Source organism: Amblyraja radiata, chromosome 3, assembly GCF_010909765.2.
Source record: "Amblyraja radiata isolate CabotCenter1 chromosome 3, sAmbRad1.1.pri, whole genome shotgun sequence".
Lineage (NCBI taxonomy): Eukaryota > Metazoa > Chordata > Chondrichthyes > Rajiformes > Rajidae > Amblyraja > Amblyraja radiata.
In genome coordinates, this window is record NC_045958.1 from 113000914 (window position 1) to 113009313 (window position 8400).

Genomic DNA, 8400 nt, shown 5'->3' on the forward strand with positions numbered 1-8400 from the left:
AGCCTCTCGAAAGTGGCACGTGTACTCTTGCCAACAAAGTTGTTGCAAGAAGAAATGAGCATAATTTAGACCTGTTGGTTTTGTGTTGCGTGACACACTTATTGATAATTGAGATAAGATAAGGGGCAGCATATGCAGCACTAAAGTTGGATTTGTCATAAGAGCAATGGTGTCGCTGAGCTTTGAGAGTTGTTCTGTTTTATTAATATTCAGTTAATAAAAATGTGTTCACTCATTCCATGATTCACTGGTAAACTCTCAGTGGGATTAGGTACTCTGTGCATTTTGTAATCCCAACATTTTTTAAATATAGGATAGGAAGGAGGATCACCACCCAGTGAAATTGTATTCACCCAACCTTCTGAGATATTTTGCATTACATCATAAGGTCGTACGGGATAGGAGTAGAATTAAGCCATTTGGCCCATCAAGTCTACTCTGACATTCAATCATTCCTGATCTATCTCTCCCTCCAAACTCCATTCTCCTGCCTTCTCCACATAACCTCTGACACCTGTACTAATCAAGAATCTATCTATCTCTCTGCCTTAAAAATATCCACTGACTTGGCCTCCACAGTCTTCTGTGGCAAAGAATTCCACAGATTCACCACCCCCTGACTAAAGAAATGTCTCCTCATCTCCTTTCTAAAAGAATGTCCTTTAATTCTGAGCTATGACTTCTGGTCCTTAATTCTCCCACTAATGGATACATCCTCTCCACATCCACTCTCTCCACTATACTGTATGTTTCACTATACTGTATGTTTCACTGAGGTTCCCACCCCCCCCCCCCCCCCCCCCCATTCTTCTAAACTCCAGCGAGTACAGGCCCAGTGCCGACAAACGCTCATCATAGTTTAACCTACTCATTCCTGGGATCATTCTTGTAAACTTCTGGACCCTCTCCAGAGCCAGCACATCCTTCCTCAGATATGGTGCCCAAAATTGCTCACAATATTCCAAATGTGGCCATACCAGCACCTTATATGCCTCAACATTACATCCCTGTATACATCCCATAATACTTTTTTTGTTTTTTACATTTAATAATGGACCAGACAAATCTAGGTAACATGTAGGAAACAATTTAAATAATCCTCCATATATTGTGGTAGCATTAACTTCAACATGTTTCTCAAATAAAAGCATATCATAGCAAAGTATGCACCTTGCAGTAACTACTTTACACATGAAATCCTATCTATATATAAAGCTCAGCTAGCTTTCAGATTCATTCTATTTTTACTATCAGCATCGGTCGACTCGTGCTGTAAATTTATTTACTCTGATCATTTTCTAGAGTTTGATTCTACATAGTTAAAGCAGGAACTTTACTCATTGACTATTGCCAACCTATGTCACAAAGTACAGCGTAGCTAAAGGCATTGTTTGCATCCTCCGAACTTCATATCTCAGAATTATAAAATGGCCACTAATATCTGGTTCAAATCAGTGATATCTGTACCTCAGTGGAGAGTTTTTTTAATAACATTTTTGTTTTGTTAATGTTGTTTTGGAACAATTATTGTTTTCTTTAGGATGTTGGTAGCTTTAATAAAACTGATACGAGAAATGAACACTTTCTGAGTAAGCAATAGTGTTTTGTGAGGAGAGCATAACTGCAGAACCTTATTGCCACATGAGTAAATATTTTGTGTAACTGGGACATAAAGTACAAATCTAATTACAATTATTTTAGAATTGAGTGTTTTGTGAGGATGGCATAACTAAATGGCCCTCGATTCTTGATTAGTACGGGTGTCAGGGTTATGGGCAGGAGAATGGAGTTAGGAGGGTGAGATGGATCAGCCATGATTGAATGGCAGAGTAGACTTGATGGGCCGAATGGCCCAATTCTGCTATCACACATGACCGAATGACCCTGTTCCAACATGAGTAAATATTTTGTGTAACTGGGACATAAAATGCAAATCTAATTACATGTTTTTTAAGTATGGGTGTTTTAAGGATGGCATAACTAAATAGCCCTCTTCCAACATAAGTAAACATTTTCGGTAACTAGGACACAAAATCCAAATCTAATTATAATTACTTTAGACATATTTGTTCTGAATATAACTAATTAAAATGTTTGGAACTTGCTTAGTAAATGTCATGGGGGACTGTAAGTAATTATCCTAAAGGGCATACGTGGGAGTAGGGCGTTACATTTTCGGTCTGGGGGAGATGACTTCGACTTCATGCTGGTGCTGATGATAGAGCGAGCCCCTTGGGACTGACCGGGAAACCAAAGCGATCTACCCTGGATATGTACTTAGTATTTACCAGGGTTGTGCACTATGCAAGTGGAGTCTCTTTTTAAAAAAAATATCTAGAGAGAACAGATTCTTCCTCAGTATGTCCCACCCACCAACAACTCTACCTGGTGGAAGAGAAGAAATATAACAACTGAACAGAGATTCTGACAATGAAATTATTCCCGGCTGGTGTAGGCGTAGTGTAAATGTGCCCTATAACCCATGAGACAACATGGACGGCTTAAAGTTGAGGTGCTTGCCGAACTCTGTGGATATCTGACCTTTTATTTTGGAAAGTCAACCACAATTGAGTGAATTTGAACATTTTAACATTTTTTTTGGTGACGGTTAAGCCGTTTTCTCTGCCAATTTCCGCTTCTGCCTCGAGTTTTCAAGATTATGTCTTTCAAGGATTTGTGTTTACGTGTTGTCTAATTAAGGACCCAAGGAATATTTTTGATGGTACCATTGGTTTTTAGTATTGTCATGACATGAAGTGACAAGGACTATCTCGGAAGCTCCAGAACTTGTAAATAGACGGGAAGTCAGACAACTAAACAAACACTCCATATATGTACAAACAAAACACTTCCGAATATCTTTTCAAGATTGAATGTGATTCGTATGGGAAACGATATACATTTGATTGTTTACTTTAATACCAGAGCGCGTTAACATCCATGCGCTAATTTCTTGCCTGCACGTTATTCTGATCATAATCTCCAAATTAATCCCACACAAGCGCTGGGCGAAAGGCCGATTTGCAACACGTCGACTTTCAGAACGCCCTCACTGTGTAGTCGGGCATTTAATGGACAGTACTCAAATTATATTGAAGATACATTGTTGCTGCCCACAGTCAATGAGAAATTCCATTTAAAAATAAAGTAAAATTAAGCAATGGAAAGCGGTGACCCAATGACAGCATTATTTCTAAACTCTTGTCCACCCACCCTGACTCGCAGAAAGTTCATTTCACCCATCACGACAATAGACAATAGGTGCAGGAGTAGGCCATTTGGCCCTTCGAGCCAGCACCGCCATTCAATGTGATCATGGCTGATCATCCCCAATCAGTACCCCGTTCCTGCCTTCTCCCCATATCCGCATGACTCCGCTATCTTTAAGAGCCCTATCTAGCTCTCTCTTGAAAGTATCCAGAGAACCGACCTCCACCAGAGGCAGAGAATGCCACAGACTCACAACCCTCTGTGTGATGAAGTGTTTCATCTGCGTTCTAAATGGCTTACTCCTTATTCTTAAACTGTGGCCCCTGGTTCTGGACTTCCCCCAACATCGGTAACATGTTTCCTGCCTCTAGCGTGTCAAATCCCTTAATAATCTTATATGTTTCAATGAGATGCCCTCTCATCCTTCTAAACTCCAGAGTGTACAAGCCCAGCCGCTCCATTCTCTCAGCATATGACAGCATATGAATGTTTCCGAGTGAATTGTCACCGGGTGCTCGAACGCATCGATTGTGAAATGTCCATCCGTGTGTTCAACCCCCACCTCATTGCCTCGTCCCCCCATCCTTCCTCCACATTCGGGTCTCTGCTTTGTTCTAGCCTTCAGTTTTCTCTCCTCTGCTTTCAGTCTAAAGAAGGGTCCCGACCCGAAACGTATCCCATCCTTTTTTCCAGAGATGCTGCTTGACCCGCTGAATTACTCCAGCACTTTATGTCTATGTTGGGTCTCTGAGAATTGTCCACCTTTCAATAGATTCACAGAGTCTCTTACCCAGAGTAGGCGAATCAAGGACCAGAGGACATAGGCTTAAGGTGAAGGGGATAAGATTGAATAGGAATCTGGGGGGTGACATCTTCCACACAAAGGGCGGTGGGTGTTGGAACAGGCTGCCAGAGAAGGTAGTTGAGGCTGGGACTGTCCCAACGTTTAAGAAGCAGTTAGACAGGAACATGGATAGGACAAGTTTGGAGGGATATGGACCAAGCGTGGGCAGGTGAGACTAGTGTAGCTGGGACATGTTGGCCGGTGTGGGCAAGTTGGGCCGAAGGACCTGTTTCCACACTGTATCACTATATGGCTCTATAATATTTGAATTTATCTTTCGCTGGGTGAAGCCTGCTTTTTGACCATCTGTCCTGGTGGATCACCTGACTATGCTAGTTCTCTGATAGTAAAGATTTTAAAAGGGGCTGACCCGTGCCATTAAATGGACACTTTCAACTCATCCCAAACCTTTAAGATATTTTGACGTGCCAGGAAAGACAGCCAATTATTCCAGACGTAAACACCCAATAACAGACCTCTCATGATGTCCTCAGTAACATTGAATGCAGGACTCAATTTAGTGTGGCACAGTGGAGCTGCTGCCTCTCAGTGCCGGGTATACGGGTTCGATCCTGACCTTGGCTGCTGCCTGCGTGGAGTTTCCATGTAAAAGCAACGAACTGCAAATGCTGGTTTATCAAGGAAAGACACAAAATGCTAGAGTAACTCAGTAGGTCAGGCTACGTCTCTGGAGAACATGGATAGGTCATGTTCCTACCGTGATAAGTAGAGGGAAGAAGCATCTCGACCTGAAACTCGTGCTATCCACGTTTTTCATGGATGCTGCCTGACCCGCCGATTCACTTTGTGTCTTTACTTGGAGTTTGCAGGTTCTCCCTGTGACCACGTGGGTTTCCTCCGGGTGCTCCGGTCTCCCTCACATCCCAAAGTCATGGGGGGTTTTGAGGTTAATTAGCCTCTGTAAAATGCCCCTGGCGTGTAAAGGAATTAATGCGAAAGTGGGATAACATAGAACTAGTGTGAACGGGAGATCAGTGGCCGGCATGAACTCGGTGGGCCGAAGAGCCTGTTTCCACGCTGTATCTCCCAATCGTTTAATCAAAACCTCATACAAAAGGCGATGCCTTTGACAGCGCAGGACGTCTTCAGTGGACACTGGAAGGATTTTCTGCTCAAATCGCTGGGCTGCAAACTCTGACCACATATATGCGTTACAGCACAGCCCGTTTATGAAGTACAAACAAAGAACTGCAGATAGACACAAAAAGCAGTGGTCACTCAACGGGTCAGGGCAGGCAGCATATATCTCCATGATGCTGCCTCACCCGCTGAGTTACTCCAGCTTTTTGTGCCATTCTTCGGTTTAAACCAGCATCTGCAGTTCCTCCCTACACGAGGAAGGTGCCAAAGGTCGACACAAGTGTTGGTGTGGTCAGTTGCAGCCGGGACTCTATAATGGCGCCTCTTCCACACAGGCTCAGTAGGTTGTTCTAGACATTGGCAATTCTAACTGGATTGTGCTGATGTATGGGGATGATCTGGCATAGTTGTCTGTAAAAAAAAAGTTTTTCTCTATACCTGGTACGTGATATATTCACTATATACACGTGATAATAAACATTTCAACTCCAATTCCCACACTGGCCTTGCTGTCCTGGGCCTCCTCCACTGTCTCAAATTGGAGGAACCGCAAATGGGAGGAACAGCACCTCATATTTCGCTTGGACAACTTACAACCCAGCTGTATGAATATTGTACAGTACTCTCTAATTTCAGGTAACCCTTGCTTTCCCTCACTCTCCGTCTCTCTCCCACCCTAATTGTCCTGCTAGTTTTACTGTTCGTATCCCCATCGTTATCACCCCCATTCCACGACCATCAATGGATCATTGTGGGCTCGTTGCTCATCGCTGCTGGCTCTGATTTGTTCTGTACATGTTCATTCCTCCAGTTTCCCTCTCCTCTGACTCTCAGCCTGAAGCAGGGTCTCGACCCGAAACGTCCCGCTGAGTTATTCCAGCATTTTGTTGCCTATCTTCGGTGTAAACCAGCATCTGCAGTTCCCTCCCACGCAGAAATAGAAGCAATTGAGTAACTCAGCGGGTCAGGCAGCATCGCTGGAGGAAATGGAATAGATGAGGCTTCGGGTCGGGACCCTTCCTCGGACTCACACAAGTACATTGTGTATAAAATCACGAGATGAATAGATTAGGTAGATGCACAGAGTTTCTTGCCCAGGGTGAGGTGAATTGAGAACCGGAGGCCATAGGGTTAAGGTGATGGGGAAAAGATTTAATAACTTTTTCACACAAAGGGTGGTGGGTGTATGGGACATAGAAAACACAGAAACGTAGAAAATAGGTGTAGGAGTAGGCCATTCGGCCCTTCGAGCCAGCAACGCCATTCAATATGATTATGGCTGATCGTCCAAAATCAGTACAGGTACCACGTTCCTGCGTTTTCCCCTTATCTCTTGGTTTCTTTAGCGCTAATAGCTAAATCTAACTACCTTGAAAACTACACGAGGACATAGTTGAGGAAACGTTTAAAAACAGTTTGGCAGGTACATGGATAGGACAGGTTTGGAGGGATATGGGCCAAACGCGGACAGGTTTGGAGGGATATGGGCCAAACGCGGACAGGTGGGAGTAGTGTAGATGGGACATGTTGACCGGTGTGGGTAAGTTGGGCCGAAGGACCCATTTCTACGCTGCATGACTCTAATGACTACATTGCCTAAAGCCAGTACCAGCAAGTGAGTCACTTGGCCAAACACTGGTAAATTGGGTCAGTCGGTAAATCATTGGCAGCGCAAACCTTGAAGGTAAAATGTGCAGAGTTGCAACATTCAATGTGGGGATGGATGGACGCCAAGTACCGGGCGGGCCGAGTCAGGTCGCACCAAAACCTGCAGATGCAGACAGGAGGAACAGGCGTCAGAATTTCACCAGCTTGGAAAATGTAACTAGTTTCTTTTCATTATTTGAACCCTCCTTAAAAGAGTGTATAACATCAATTCCAGTGTGTTTCTGAAATTAGTATGGTGTCAATATTCCTTTACCCGAATCTCTTTCTCTCACGCACTAAACGTTGGATTAAAAAGGCAGATTAAAAAAAAACCTCCTGTTCTGCTTCATCTACAAACTCAGCCTCATTACCAGCATTTAATGAGACCCCTTTACTTCGTGACATGCGGCCGCTCCATCTCATTAACGAAATCGCTCTTCAATGCTGATTATTTTATTTGGTGCCATAATTATATTTCTTTTGGCTGAATCACGATTTAATAGAGCACGCGTTTGAGGGCAGAGCGCCCCTTAATTGAAGGCAGGTTTGCGTCTGCGAAGATTTCGCGGCGGTGCGACTGGGGAGGGGGGGGGGGGGGGGGCAGAGCAACGGCTTGGAGTGTGTGATCCGGTAAAACGAGGCCCCTACAGCTCCGCTCCATTCTCTCGCTTCCTCGGCAAGAAAAAAAAAACATCGACACAAACAACTTATTACTTCTAATTCATGAACTGTCTACGCTCTCACAAAATCACCTGCACGAAACAAGAATCTAATTTGTTAACCTGGCATTTCTATAGATGGAAGATCGATTTTCTCTTTAGAAATCTCTAATTGAGTGAATATAGACGCCCGAATTAGCTTGGTTGGGAAAAAGTCAACAAAAATCATCCTTGTAAAATAACCCATATTACCTCTGGAATAGCCAAGTAATAAACGCACGCGGATCGAAAGGTCCCTGATTGAATGACAGTCATATTCTGGAACTAACTGGGTTTTAAAAAGCGGAGCGGAGCACGGAGTCAGAATACTAACTAGCCGAGCTGAGAATTGCTGGAATTACATTTGTTTTCTTGTGATATTATTAAAAGTCTATCCTCATCTCCAGAGTGCGTGAAAATATCTACTTTCCACCCAGATACACCGCATTAACTTGTTCGAGGCGAATTTGTTTGTTTGTCTATTTTTATTTATTTGCGGGAAAGATTGATGTGTTGTTATTATCAGTACCTTGTTAAGAAATAAATGGAGGGAAAAAGACGTAACCGACACTTTGCCCAATTAAAGTTTTTAATTTTCTTTAAAAGACATTTTTTTTAAACATTTGTTTTATTAGCTTCTTAGCGGTTCCTTATTTTCCTGTCTTTGCATAAAACAAATAAAAAGCCCCCCAATCACCGGCTTGTTTTATATAACTGAATGACACAGAAAAGCATTGCTCTAATTTGCCAGCGAATTAAAATTGATTCTTCTCGTCAGGCAAGAAAATAAGAAAATGTGCGATCGTTAATTATTGCAGTGGGCTCTTCATTTCAGACGCCAGGGGTCGGAATAAGCATAAAAAAACACACACACAAACCGGAATCAAACTAGGCGAATGG